General features: G+C 36.5%; 1 protein-coding gene across 2 annotated transcripts in view; it reads right to left on the bottom strand.

The window, feature by feature from the left end:
• Positions 1–16355, bottom strand: part of SLC25A21 (solute carrier family 25 member 21) — a 448904-nt gene that overhangs the window by 103682 nt on the left and 328867 nt on the right. The window lies entirely within an intron of this gene.

Genomic DNA, 16355 nt, shown 5'->3' on the forward strand with positions numbered 1-16355 from the left:
TCAGGAACCAAACTCACAGAATGAATCAGAGAACCATGGCAGGACCAACTAATAGGTAGTTGGTATTGACTGGCTTGGAGGCCGTGGGGAAGAAGAGCAGAATTCAGACATGTGACATAGCAGGTACACAACCCACTCAGAACAAGTATAACCTAAATGCCACAGAGTTGTTCCAGTGCATCAGAGTCCTGGAAAACATGACAAAGGACAACCGTGGTGTCTGAGCAAGGGAAGAGATGCCTTCCCTCGTTTATTAAGAAAGTGAAGTGTCGTACTATGTAAGTCAGAAGAAGGGTCTCTAAGTCAGTCAATTCTCAGGAAGAGCTTACAAGCTGATGCTCTAGGAAAAGAACAAACATTCCATGGACATCATAACAAACAATTTACTAGCAACCTCTACATGACAAGACATTGTAACACTTTAAAATGTAGGCAATCATTGCCACCATGGACTTGATGCAGAAAGGAATTAAAAATAAGTTAAATCTATTGAGGAATAAATTATGTGTTCCATTTAGTAACCAAAACTATAATAGGCTATTTTCTTAAACAACAACAACAAATCTATTTAAACAGAGTTAAAATTTTTACTATAGTTTAGTTCAACATACATTTGTTGAATTCTGTCTATGATTTGGGCACTATGTCAGGTCCCAGGGACACCAAGATGGATGTGATAGGCCTGCGACCCTTGAAAACCTCACTACTACCTGGTGGTGACATGCTAATTAGCTTTAGATGCATAACTGGTATAAGATTCATTGCAAAATCTACCTCTCAGATGCTGTAAGATTCTGACATTCCCAGAATCTCTTTGGTCTATTCGCATGTACGATACGCAGCACACTTGCACAAACACCTACCCATATCCATGGGGACATTTAATTCCAGTGATGAAACTGAAAACTGAGCTGGCTGAATGTTCACATATCAGCTTTGTCAGGAGACACACAGTTTTTGCAAAGGGAAAGAGCCAATGAACTTTACCTAACTGCCTCGGGGCACTGGACTCAGCCAGAAAACCTGGTTTCCATTTCTAGCTCTGCAGCCACTCCTTAGCGGCTTTTAACAAGTTGCCTAACTTTTTCCTCCCATTTATTTTGCTCAACGCAAAATAGAATTGGGGTGGGGTTGTGTGTGTGTGTGTGTGGGGAGGGGGGCAGAATGCGACAAAGAGAGGAATAGTAATAGTCGGCCTGAACATTACGAGAATGAGTTAGGTAAGTATAAAATTCTTCTTCATTTTTTGAAGGAGAGATGTTGAGAGATATTAGTGGTAATTTTAATTAAATCAAGTTAAAAATTAAAGTCAAGCATTGTTAATCTAACAATAGTTTAATGACCTATTTTTAATCTAATAGATTATTTCCACATGGGTAATATTTCCACTTATAGAGAGATAGCTTATTTTTAAATTCCCCCCCAAATATCTTATTTAAAGTAAAGACAACTGTAATGCTGTTGATACTTGGCTATAGGTGAAGCTGAAAACAAACACACAACTCCTTAACAGTTTAAACCCAGTTTTAAAACAGTTTAAAGCAATTTCTGTTCCCCTTCCCCACCAACAATAATTAAAAATAACAGAAACAAACAACCAAACCAAAAAAATGTAAGAGCTCTTACCATAAGTAAGTTATAGGAAACAGCAGAAAAAAGATACGGTATTATGAGTAATGTGGTTTAGCTCTTGCCTTACTGTTATCTGGAAAGTTTGCATGGCCCATTTAAATTCTACAGTGAATCTCTGCACGGTAGCATCTTCCTTTTCAAGGTTTTATTTACTTCGAAACCCCTGTTGTAAAACATAATTTGGGGTATCAAAGTGGAGGGGACAGAGTAGTGGGATGAATTAAGGGAAGACCGGTAAAGAAATCAACACAAAATTTTTAATGTAGTTGATCCCAAACTTTATTTGAGAAGTCTGAATAGGATGAAAAGGTTTTCTCTATTCAGTAGTTTCACTTAATCCTCAGTCCAAACATTTGACCCAATAAACATTAGATTATTTTTATGTTAGCTATAAAGCTGTCAGTCCTCAATAAACAGATACACTCCTGGTGGTTTTACTTTTGCTGTCAAAGAATTGTCAATATGCACACTGGCTCTTAAATTAAAACAAACACATAGGGAAAGAAATGCAAAATAGAATCACACAGCAGAGTTTAACGGGAAGCTGTTGAAATCCTAAATAAATGATGGTCCTAATAGTCGATAGTGATCAGAAGTTCACTCCACTGGGATATAAAGTGGTCAATGCGTTGTTAGCGCCCGTCTCCTTAGTGGAATGCTTTAACCTCTCCTATTCAGGTAAGTCAGACCCTTGCTTTAGTGTGTTTCAATTAAATTTTATGTCTGACGTGTCCATTTGTCGTAGGAAAAGGAACAAGTTCAATGAAAGGGACACTTTGAAGATTTTTATTTCCTACGGGGACAGTTTACTTCTGTCTGGAAAGTCCCTTCATAGTTTTTGTGGGTTTTTTTCCTGGATTGAGGAAGGTTTTATAAGAGATGTGAAAAGATATGGAGGTATTGAAAATGCAAATCTATTTTCCAACTGGTCAAACCTCTACCATTTTTGCAGTTGCTTTCAGAAGGATTTTCCCCACAAAGGCTAATAGAATCACGTGACCAAAACAATAATTTTTGCTCATACAGTCACTTCATTGCAGAATTAAGCTTTTAAAAGATCAAATTGTCTTTTTTAACGTATTCTGTGTGTTGCCTACCAGAGGGCTGTGTACACATGGGTATGCAGCCACTAAATACTGTTTGCTTGCTGAGTTATAAGTGTTCTAAGACTGGTAAAGAAACAGCATAAATATAGAAAAGATCTGTTCTTAGCTGGAATACTATTGCTGCTTGCCCTTCACCTCCTTTTTGGGAAAGCTTTGCAAACTTTAGGGAGTTGGATCTCACACCAGAGAGAAATTAAGGAATACTTACTAATGTGACTGTCTGATATCACAAAAGGAGCTATTTTAAAAATTTTGTTCATTTTAATTCTATCTGAAATTATCTCTTCTTTTTCAAGAAAGAATGGAAGAAAGAGAGAGAGAGAGAGAGAGAGAGAGAGAGAGACAGAGAGAGAGACAGAGACAGAGACAAAGAGAAAAGTCTTTTTATATTGGAAGGTCCAAAATAAGAGAGTAGGAAGTGGGGCACTTAGAAATGTAACTTGGGTGAACAAAGAGTTTGAAGAAAAGAGAGCTGAAGGCAAATATATTGGGAATCTTAAGGTCCTGATGAATACCCCTTTTGTTCTATGTAATAAACTAGGATGTTCCCTGCCAAGGCTGAAGGAAAATGGATTTCCCCAAGGAATGTCCCATCACTGGAGAAGAGATTTGCCATCAAAAGCCATCATGCTCTAAGGAGGTGTAGCAAAAAGATTAAACATTTAAGACAGATGATGAGGCAGAGGAAGAAGTGAACACAGAGATGTAGGAAAGGTAAAATGTCAGCATCCTGAAAATGAGATCCACAAACATGAAGGAGGAAATTGAAAGTGTCAACCTTAAACCCATGGCTTGTATCTTGTAGCCCTGAGCAATTTGGAGTTTAAGGAGAAAGATGGGACATTCTGTTCATTGTGGTGGTGTTTCTTATATGTCAAACATGCATAAAAGAGCCCATGCCAAAATATATTAAGTAGTGCCACATTGTCCAGAAGGAACATCTGAAAAAAATGTAAAGGTCACATTACAAGAAGAGTTTAGTGCCTTAGCAGATGTCACCAAGCCATTCGGTTCCTGAATTTTTCATTTATTTTGTAAAATTTACAACTAGACACTCAACCAAAGCAGAACAATCGGTTTCTTTAAAAAGTATTTCTTTTTAAATAATGTAGAGGTAAAGATCTGGAGCCAGATTACCTGGGTTCAAATTCTATGAAACATTAGACAAGTTACATAAACTTTTTGGCTTTGGTTGACTCATTGGTAAAATGAGAAAAATGATGGGTCCTCCCCCATAGGTTGTTGTGAGAACTGAGTTAATGTACACAAAGCACTTAGCGAAGTGCCCAGCCCCTTGTAAATTGTTATTATTTCAGTTGCTTAAACTAAGTTCTAAAAATTTTTATCATAAAAACGTACATATTGATATTATTATTCCTGTCCTTGTTCAATCAACTTACAATATTGAATACATACTACTGCACACTAATAGGATAAAACATGGTCCCTAATATTTAAGAACTTACAAAACAATTCACCCATTACATGCTGAGAATATAACATGTGGGTTGAAAACCCAACTATTAAATTCTTACTTTCAGTTATAGTATTTTTCAAGATTTTCAATTGAGTATTTCTTAAAACAGATTTCATATCGCTGGTGAAATTCCCCATCTTTTACTTTCTTAAACATATTTATTATATCTTTTAAAAAAATTCCCTGTCTGTTGAACATAGAATTACCATATGGTCCAGCAATTGCTCTTCTGCTTATATACCCAAAATAATTGAAAGCTGGGACTCGAAGAAATAGTTGTACACTGATGTTTATAGCAGCACTGTTCACAATAACCAAAAGGTGAAAACGACCCAAGTGACCATTAACATATGAACAGATGTACAAAATGTGGTATATGCACACAATGAAATATTATTCAGCCTTGAAAATGAAGGAAATTCTGACACATGCTACAAATATGAATGAAACTTGAGGACATTATATTAAGTGAAATAAACCAGTCACAATAAAAAGACAAATACTGTATGATTCCATTTACATGAAGTACCTAGAGTAATCAAGTTCATAGAAACAGAAAGTAGGATGGTGGTTACCAGGGGATGGGGGGAGAGAGAAATGGGAGTTAATGTTTAGTGGATACAGAATTCAATTTGGGAAGATGGAAAACTTTGGAGATGGATGGTTGTGATGGTTTCACAACAAAGTGAATGTACCACTGAACTGTACATTTAAATGTAACTAAAATGGTAAATTTTATGTTATGTACACTTGAAATCTATATAACTTTACTAACCATTCATTGTCACCCCGATAAACTTCAATTAAAAAAAAATTAAACTAAAAAGTCCCTGTCTGATAATTCCAAAAATCTGAATCACTTATTGTCTCTGTTTCTCCTGATATTTGGTTATTTGGTCTTTTTTCCCCTATGACCCTGTAATTTTTTATTGAATGATAACATTATACATTAAAAAAAATAAATCAAAGAGCCTCTGGATATGATATCTTCCTCCAAAGAGGAATCTATTTCCCTTCGAAAACAGATGGAGTACAGCAGATCACCTTCATTTTGCTGAGGCTGGGTTTAGGCTTCGTTAGGGAAAATGTTTATATGTTTTGCTCTGATTTCTAGGGCAGAACCCTTACTCTTGGGAGTGGACAGTTAGGGTCTCAAATGAAAACTTGGTGTGTTTTCCAGAATTCTTCTGCCTGGCTGGCTTGAACTCCAATCTTTGTCTCCCCAGCCTCACAGGGCTGCTGACATTTCTGCCCATCTCTCCAGCTTCTCAACTACTGTTTTTGTTTTTGTTTCTGCTGGGTTTCTTAGAGTGTCTTTCTGCTGACATGTAACTTAGGAGCTGGCGAATGCCTCAAGGGGAAACCACCTATACATCTTTGAGTTCACTGCAGTTAGATCTCTGTAGTTTCCCTCTTCTCTGGGATTTTTGATCCTCAGGTCCCAACCATTTGGAAGCCCTGAACACCAACCTCTAACTCCACTCCTTCCCCGAGCCTTTCTCACAACACTTACCAAAGCCTTTAGGGAAAAACCCTGGGTGAAATGTAGAGCTCACGGAGGTGAATATACTGGAAAAAGGGATGATTCATGTCCCAGGCGGGCTGCAGTGGGACAGTGCGAGATTTCATCATGCTACTCAGAATGGTGCATAATTTAAAACTTATGAATTGTTTATTTCTTGAATTTTTCCATTTAATATTTTCAGACCACAGTTGACCATGGGTAACTGGAAACATGGACAGCAAAACCATGAATATGGGGGGACTATGATTACAATAACTAGAGATCCATACTGCAGATGCTATCTGCCCATCAGTCAGTAGCCTTTTCGGTCATCAGGCAGATTGTGTGGTACTGCAGTGCCTGTGCTCAAATAACCCTTATTTTACTTAATAAAGGCCCCAAAGCACAAGAGTAGTGATGCTGGCAATTCAGATACGCCAAAAAGAAGTTGTAAAGTGCTTTCTTTAAGTGACAAGGTGAAGTCCTTGACTTAATAAGGGAAAGAAAAAAAATCCAACGCTGAGGTTGTTAAGATCTATGGTAAGAATGATCTTCCATCTATGAAATTGCCTAATTTATAAATTAAATTTTATCATGGGTACGTATGTATAGGAGAAAATGAAGTATATATAGAGTTCAGTACTATTCATGGTTTCAGGCGTCCACTGGGAGTCTTGGAACTAATCCCCCACAGATAAGGGGACTTGCTGTATGGCCTATTAGTTAATGGATCACACTGCAGTATTCTTTTAATTTTGGTTCCTTCATAAATAGTTCCAACTCCTCGGAATTTTATTATTTGGATTCTGAAGTGCACATTGACCTGTTCACTGAAAACTTAAAGGAAATAAAATGATAATGATGCCAGAGCATGTCCTTTTCTCATTTTGGTTCTTGATTCTTCTAATTTAGGAAAGGCTTCATGTACAGAAATCAAAGAACTCATTCATCTGATGCAAACTTACAAACTTTCTTTAAGAGTTTCCAAAGCTCCTTTCATGCTTTATCTTATTTTTTATTACCATTGAGATGGTGTCTACATTAGAATTCTTTGTACCCAGGGCTTTGTTTTTATATGGGTTCTCTGTGATCAGACAAGGAGAATTATGAAATATAGTGACTACCGGCAGGAGAACAAAGTCACTACATACGGCTGATATCTACTTTAGGTTTTAGTGATCACATACTTCAACATACATTGCAATCACATCATGATTTTCACCCCTTCTGACAATTCATCCAAGGAATTTTGGCTAAGTCCCTTACCTTGGGTTTCCCGTGTTTTCCTGGTTATTACCCAATACTCACATTGAGTTAGGCAAAGGAAACAAAAGGTCAAATAACTGAGTTTGTGTTCCTTCCTTGGGCCTTAACCTTAAACTGTATCCTGTAAGTTCCTTTTGGAGTTGGCTCTGTCCTAAGGATCATGGGCCTCTATCTTGGTCTCAAGATAGAATATCTTGAGGATATATTTTTAGTCCAATTTCATTTGCCCAAGATGCCATTAAAAAAATTATACCTTTGTATTCCTTGAGTGCTGATTTTAGAATCCAATCTGTTATTCTGGGAATTTCACTGAACTCCTTTCTGCTGAAATTTTTCCAGTTTGTAGACTGTAACCAACCATATTGTCATTTCCCTACCTCCCTCGGATGCTATTCAGCCAAGTAAGATGAGGTATGTGACAATGCTTTGGATCCATAATGGGAACAGTGTAAATCTCAGGTGTTGCTTCTATTATTACTAATACCACTATTAAATTATTGATAGAGTAGGGAGCATGGTAGAGGACAGAGAAGACCTCGTATAAACTCCCGCCCCAAAAAATACCAGCTGTGAAATGCTGGGCAAGTCCCTTAACATTTTATCAGTTTCCTTACTAGAAAACTAGAACTCATACTCCCCACTTCCATACCTGCCAGCATTCTTGTGAGCATCAAGTGAGGTAATGCAGTGGATGCATTTCACAGAAGGACCAAAATGGTAACAACAGTTTGAATATAATCACTTTTATAACAATAGTGTCTGAATTTTCTCTTTTCCTTCAGTTTCAAATCACCTGAAAGACCTGAAGGAGAGGTAAAGCTAAAGTCATGACACTAGACAAAAAATTCATGGACCAGTGATGAGAACAGTATAACTGGGTGACTAAGCAGATTCCTAAGCAGGAACTAAGTAAAAGCTGATCATAATTAACATTCATGGATTTTCCTCCAATGGCATCATGGGATTTACAGAGAAAATGTAGCAACCTAAATCATAAGCAATCCAATTAAATTTAAAATACATGTATGTGTGTATGTGTATGTATGCATGTATCTTGCCAGTGCTTATAACTTCTTATGTGACCTTTTTATTCCTGAGAAAAATAAAATGAGATCAGATTTGCATATGGGCAGGAATAGACTTCCTACCAAAAGGAGAGTGTATTAATTAATGTAATTCCTCAAAGTCAGAGATACTAAATGAAATAAACAATGAAGATAAAATATTAACTCCTTTAACCTTGTCTATCTCAAATCATGCCCAAGTTATTTTCTAAGAGAGTTAGAAAAAGGTAGAAGAGCTTATAGGAGATTTTTCCTTCTCATTCTCATCTGAAAATTTTCAGTTAAACCACCACTGAAAAAAGGATTTTTGTTTTTGGTAAAGACATTTATTTTTTTCCCGTGAGGTGACTCTGATTCTAGCCCATCAGAAATCCAGAATAAGTTAAAATAAAGGCCTGAAAACATTTCCAGTGGGACATCTCCCATTGAGTATGGAATCCCCTCACCTCCCATTAACACTCTATAAAACATGGGGAATATCTGTTCAAGGCTCTGAATTGAGACACAAACCTTTCCGAGAAACAACTATTTCCACCCAAACAACTGGTCCTCTTTTCCTTCTTGTCAGCACTGAAAGCTGAGAGAGGCTGTGTTTGGTCTCTTAATCAGGCCTTGCTGATGGGCTGACATCACTGCAAACGTTTTCACTTACTCTTTGGCAACAGTTAAATCCTTGCCAAAGGCCAGTCAGTAATTCAGAAAGTGCTGTTAGTGAGAGGCTGGGGGAGTCGGAGTGTGACTGTCAGCTAGCAATCTGGGGTGATGACAGGAGGGAAATCTAGGAGCTGAAACCATTTTAAAGGTCACTCTGTGGGCAGAACAAAAGACCTCTGATTTAGAAAAGGAAACAGAACTCTGGGACATTGAATCACTTAGGATGCTGCTATCTGAGCACTCTGAAAATTTGTTATCCACTCCGATTGTACAGACAACTTCACAATCCAATACAGCTTAAATCAACAACTATTTGCCTTAGCAGTGGTGTAAAATAATCTGGTAAAATAGCAATGCCAAATAATGTACCAATGGTTCAACTGCCTGGCTTTTTAAAAAATATTGAAATAAGCTACTGTCTATGCTTCTTCAGTCTTCTTCTTCTTTACCCTTCATCTTTTCATTTTCAACCTTTAATTGCTAAATAATTGGTTTAAAGTTCTTAGCAACTAGCATAACCTTTCTGTGAAAAGCAATTATACACACACACACACACACATACATATATATATATACACACACATACATATATTTTATGACTGAAAATTTATGAGTATAATATACTAAAGCATTGATAAACCATTTTTAAAAGGAACACAGATAATTCAAGAATAATAATAGTAGGCCCAGGTCTGAAATGAGATCATCTACTGTATTTTGCCATGTATAATGTACAATTGTTGGCCCAAATTTGTGAGGGAAAAATAAGGATACTCATTAGACATGGGTAGTACTAATTCTGTATCTATATAAATGTTTTTAGTTTTTTTATTTATGCTTACGAGTTAAAAGTGTAACTCTAGAAATCAATAAAGATATCTGCATGCAAAATAATACCCTGGAATATGATAATTGGTTTTGTTGAACTTATGATGAACTTGCAACGATGAAGAAGAGTTCTTGGCCTTCTGTGATGGGTAAATATCATAAATTTGTTACCTGTGCATAAAATTTCTTGTACTTTGTGTCTGTTCTTGTGTTTTGTAATTATTTGTTACATACAATTTCTTGTACTATAATATGTTAAAAATAAATGCTAAAATTCCTTTATAGTACAAAAAAGTAACTAAATGTAAACAAATAAAAATCTGAATTGAAAAATTACGAAAGATTATTTTCCCTGAAAGTTTGGGCCAAAAATGTGGGTGCGCATTATACACGGGAGCACATTATACATGGCAAAATACGGTATTTTCGCCCCTTCCAAAACAGCAGACTTGGAAGAAGAAAATAGCTTCAGTCTACTGGATGTCATACATATTCTGGACCTGGGCCTATCACTTAGAAGACCTGTCAGATAGATTTGCTGCAGTTTTTTTTTTTTTTTTCCCAAGCTGTCACCTGCTGCATTATGTTTTTTCCTGATGTCCTTTCTTTTCCTAGCTTTAGAGGACACTTGTGCCATCATTTAGAATCCCAGGCAGGCCATGGCTGAACTCTGTAGTGTGGAAACAAAAGCAGCTGGGACTTTCTGCTTTCCTCCTCCTCATGACATAAAAACAAAAGAGCAGCGATCTGATATACAGCATGGTGACTATAGTTACCAATATTGTCTGTATTGTATGCTTGAAAGTTGCTAAGAGAGTATTAAATGTTCTTAACACACACACACACACACACACACACACACAAGGTAATTATGTCAGGTGATGGAAGTGCTAACTCACCCTATTGTGGTAATCATTTCTCAGTATATATGTGTGTATTAAATCATCATATTGTACACCGTAGACTTACACAATATTATATGTCAACTGTATCTTGATAAAGCTGGAAACAAAACAAGGGAGCACTCAAGGGAGGCCCAGGGGGTACGAAGAAGGTTTCTTTGGTAAAACAAAAAGGAAGAAAGAGAAGGTACTCAAGGCACCAGGAAACTCATCACCGATGTCATAGTGCACATGGCACCCACCAAAGAATAAATGCACTTGGGCAAACCAGGCTTTCAAACACCCAGTGACTATATATACTTGATTTGCACTGCAGAGTATCTGCTCAGGGACCTGGGGAACATTCTATAATAACTCATCTGAGTGAAAACTGCATGAGTTAATTGGCAGTGAGTCTACAGTGACTCACGACACAGCTGTGTGTGAACTCTACTGGATCTATAGGCTGATAAGATGGACCAGTTCCAGGATCCAAGGAACAGTGATGCCAAGAACCACCTGCCCATCCTAGCTTGGCAATGCTGGGTGGACAAGTTGGTTTACGTTGGATGATGAAGGAGGTGCAAAAAAAGAGAAAAAGCAGCAGCAACGACAGGGGTCTTGAGAAGTTGGAAGTCGGTGTAGGTGGTGAAGCTGCTGATTGCTGAAATAACCCAAATTCCTGACTGTGGGGAGAGTGAGCTCCTCCATTGCCTCTTCAACCCCATACATCTCACTTCCATGTGAGAGTGAGGGACAGTTTCCAGGGACTACTTTACTCAGAGGAGTTTCTAGGGGGGTAGGTCTTTCTATTTTCAGAGCGATGTTCAAAATCACCTGGCCATGTTAGGTTACGTAAGGCACTTTTTAAAAAGTAGACCCACTAAGACAACAAATTAAGGCAAAGATCTTGGAGTGAATTCACCTGTAAAAAGAAAATGTCCAAATCTTACCAGGTTGTTGATTTTGAGCTGTAGACACCCCACTTCCTTTGTCTGTGTCACAAGCCACTAATTCCCCTTCTTAATGAAAACAAGAGGGAGTGATTATACCTCCTGGGGCAGTGCCATTTATGCTGTCTGAAAGGCACTTAAACGAGTGGCGCATTATCTCACACATCTGGAGTTTACCAAATTAGCCAATTATGCTGGAGCTCATAAAACAAGGCCTTAAATGTCATTTAACTAGAAAATATTATAATCACCGAGTGGTCTGATTGTAAGATGATACTTGGGGCAGCATCAGTGGTTACAGAAAACAAATCGTGAAACACAGCACAGTTCAAATGCTCCCCAAAATGCACCACATACTTTCTACTTTCTGAAGAATACCATATTTCTGAAGGCACCAGCAATCAACATGTTTCTCATTTGAAACATAAGTTTAATCTGACCTAGTTGTTTCCTTGTTATTTGCCTTGGGCAAAGCAATGCCCAGGAATTTTTCTCAGAAGAAAACTAAGGAACATGCAGGACGAGAGTAGACTGACACAAAACCATGAATTTATCAGAACATGGAACTATCTGCAAAGGATGGGATAAGGGTGTTGAGAACAAGATCTGGTTGACTGAACACATACTGGTCTCTCAGAGCTTACAGACTTTACCTGAAGGAAGAGACAAAAGTTACTTTAAATTGCTATATGATTTGAGGGAAGGTGTACACCAAAGGTATTTAAAAATTAGGATTGATAGCCACTGCTTCCACATCGTTGTCTTTTCATTTAGTAAATAACAAAATCTGGTGTTTAATGAAAGGTGATATAGTGTAATGGAAAAACCATAGTACACCACTAATGTAATACCTGTGTGACTTTGGGCATGGTATTTAACTTCTCAGCTTTTCAGTTACCTCATACAACATACAGACATGATTATGCTGTGTTGTGTTGAGAACAGTGTTGTGTTGAGCATAATATATGGAAAATGTCCCCAGCACAGGGCCTGGTACACTGAAGAAAATAAATATTCGTTTCTTGTCTTTCTTCACTTATGTTACCAGAATATCTTAAGTTCTGTGCAATACTTTTTTCCTCTTTATTTTAGGAAACATGGCCACTAGGCTCTTTCAGAGGAAGAAGAGTAAGGGAGTGGGAAGTCCGGTTTTTATTAGCATAGTTTATAACCCCCTTCCCCATCTGTGAACATCTCAAGCACTCCCTGTAAACGAATGACAAGCACAAAAGAGATTAGAAAAACCATCCATGAGATACTCTGAAGTAAACGGAAGTGAGACACAATGCCTGACCTCATTGTAAATAGAGATATCAGCTGCTGTTTGTTGGAAGAGTACAGAACAAAACTGATTGGTTTTAAAGGCATCTAATCAACTAAGCTAAATGTTTATGTGTTTCTGGGCTTACAATTACAGTAAATGGACCTGTTAGTTTATTTATATCAAACCAGAGAAAGATGAACCATAGTGACAGTGGAGGCGCTCTCAACAGTGACAAATTCCTTTCCTCTGAGTTCTCTCTTCTCTGTTAGAGAAAAGCGATGGCCTCTTTGGTAAAAGCTAACCTTTATGATGATTTCATACTATAGAAATCCTTACTCAGAATTTAGATGGCATTTTTTAGAAAATTCAAATTAATTTCACCTCTGTAAAGCTGGGTTGAAGAACAATGTCTTTAATAAAAATACAATGTATCTATACTTTTAGGAAGAAAAAGAGTATTAGAAACAGTAAGCGTTTTGGACCCAGGTGATTGAGCTATTATTGTTTCTTGGAGACTTGTGAATTATGGGCAGAGAGGTGGGGAATTGCATCTCGAAGAACAATAATAAGTACTACCACCTCACCTTCTTACAGAGGGGAAATGGGTATCTGTGCAGATTCTAAGTGTACTAACAGAGTTTAACATTTTTAAACAGCAGAAAACGTCTAGCTTTCAAAACCTTTAACTTGGGGGAGATAGGAAAAACCAGGAGATATGAATTCTCCTAAATATGCTAATAGTCAAATTAACTCGTGCTACCCTCCTTGCAGGCCACAGACAAAACTGGCCTCTATGCAACTGAGTGAGAAGAACATCTCTGAAAGCAGAGTGTACTTTAAAAACTAAATAAGAAAATCAAAAGGAACTGCTTTGTACTAGGGGAAAAAAATGCAACATGGTATGTGTGAAGAGGTTTTTCTTTTCTCTCTTTCTTTTTTAATCTAAGGCTATGAAATGCTCTTACTCTGTATTAAAAACAACAGGCAGCTTTTTCTTTTATATTTTTACAAATATTTCCATCTCTAAGACTGGAGTTCTCTGACTTTTGGCTAACATGTCCAGATCTAAAGGCATTACAGCAAGTATGTCAGTTTGCTCTAGAAGCAATTATACATACAGTCTAGGAAAAGGCCAATTTTACTATGCAAGGACCACACATACTGTAAGTTTGTTACATTACTTGATATCAAAGCAGAAACATCAAATTCTTCCGAAAACACACACGAAATGAAGAGCCTGGCTAAGGAACTCCCATATCCAATTCAGAGAGATCTGTTACAGCTTACAGAACTTGGCAACATTGACACTACTGTTTTACTGGAAAGAGACATTTTTATTGACTATATAATACACTATGATTTCATTTACTTTATATATATTTTGCATAAAATGAACATGATTTCAATCCCAAATGCTATAAAAGAGGTATATTATCGATGTATGGCAGTTAGGTACCACATCGCCAGCATAACAGCAAAAACTTGCTGATCACTCGGTGACCTCAAAATATTTAATCAGGCATCAAGATCATTATTGCAACTTCAGAGGGGGTGGTCTACAGCATGATTATCATCTCTGCCTCATTTTGCATCATTACGATGTTGGTGTGACGATATTGACTCATTTGTTCAGTATGCACTTACTGAGGATCTCTCCTCAGTGCCAAACACAGGCCTCAGGAATACAGAGCTAACTGAGACATGGCCCTTAGGGGAATGCATTCTTGGGGTGGGAGAGGGGAGACAAAAAAAAATGAGCACAATAAATTAGGGTGATGCATGCTATATTTTATATAGCATATGTAGACAAAGAAAGAAAGATTGGTAAAGAAAGTATGTGGTAGAGAAAAGATGGTCAGGGAGGGTGAAACTTGAGAGCACCCTTAAATAAAGAGCGGTAGTTTCTTGTGTGGATTCGGGGGTTGGTCCTGTAGAAATAGGGACAAGCATGCAAAGCCATGAAAATATGAGAGACCAAATATTTGCTCTTTTTAGAGCAGACATGTGTACAAGGAATGAGCCTGGAGAAGAAAGAGGGCCATGCTAGGAAGGGCTCTGCACACCACGATAAAGAATTCACACTTTATCTGCTGCAGGCATATTTTTACATAGTCGCATAATACTCTAAAGATAAAATAATTATAGCAGTAGGATACTGGCATAGAGATAAACTAATGAGGCAGAATAGGAAATAGAGAAACGGAATAGAAAAATTAGATGATGTATGTGTGGGAATTTAATATGCGAATAAGCTAGCATTTCCATTTCATGAGTAAAGGATGGATTTCTCAACAAGTAGTGTTTGGACAATTGAACAACCATTTGAAAATAAAATATAATTCCTCTATACCACACTGCGCATGAAAAAAAATTCTCAAATGGATTAAAGATTTAAATGTAAAATGTATCGGAAGAAAATGTTTATAATCTTGGGATTAGAGGACATCCTTTTTAAATGTGACATCAAGATCAGATATCACCAAGGAAAATAGATATAATCACAAAATCACAATCTTCAAAAAATTCAAAGGTATAAAACATTATAGTTGTAAGCAAAATGACAATTAGTAAAAAATATTTGCATTCTATGTAATAGTCAAAGGATTAGTATCTATAATAATATACTAAGCTCCTACAAATCAATAAAAATATCTAAGTTAAGAGAAATGAGCAAAGGACACAAATAAGCAAATAATGAAAGTATGTTCATACAACTTATAAGTATGCTTATAAGTTGTATGCTCATACAACTTATAATACAAAAGTATGCTCAACCCAATTACATCAAAGGAATACTAATTATTAAGATTTATTTTTTACCTATTAGATTATAAACAAGCGATGCATGTAAATGACAGATATACCAAATAATGATTGATAATGTCCGGTGTTTGAGAGGGTGTGGAGAAATTAGAACTCAAATAGTAACAGTATAAAATTGTTATATACTTTTTAGAAGATAATTTGGAAGATAATTAGAAGATATCTGATCCTTTAAATCCTTAATTAGCAACTTATTTTATAGAAATATATATATATACACAAATGTGCAAAAATAGGTTAAGTATTTATTGCAGTTATTTATATAGTGAAAATCTGAAAATAACCAAATAGTCCACAGAAGGGTTAATTTAATAAATTGTAGCATGTAGATAAATTACTATGCTGTTGTTAAAAAGAATATACTAGCATGGAAAGATGTCCATGATATATGTTTAACTGAAATAAGCAATTAGCAGAACAGTGTCCACAGTACAATCGCCAAGAGAGGTAGTGAACTGTAGCAGTTAGGAGTATGGGCTTTGGGGTCAAGTAAATCTGGATTTGAGTCCCAGTTCCAATACCAGCCAAGACTTCTCTAAGTGTTGCTTTCTTCATCTGTCCAACTGGAATGGGTCCTAATAGAGTTTACCTCACAGAGTTATAAGAAGAATTTCTAACACATAGTAGAGGCTAAATATGTACTAGTTGTTATTATCATTTTTGTATAATTATTATTTTCAATCAATTCTCTTATGAAAACAACTTCAAAAAGCAAATCTAAGATCCTTTGGAAAATTACACTCAATACAGTCTTTAACTAAAACTACACTTCAAAGACAATTTTAGCTTATATAACTAAAATATTCTACTTATTTGGTCATCTAATAGATAGAATAATGAATTTGACACATCAATTTATGACATAGATATGTTTTAACTGAATATTCACAAACCAAAATGCAA

This window comes from Rhinolophus sinicus, linkage group LG03 (assembly GCF_036562045.2).
Source record: "Rhinolophus sinicus isolate RSC01 linkage group LG03, ASM3656204v1, whole genome shotgun sequence".
NCBI classification, from domain to species: domain Eukaryota; kingdom Metazoa; phylum Chordata; class Mammalia; order Chiroptera; family Rhinolophidae; genus Rhinolophus; species Rhinolophus sinicus.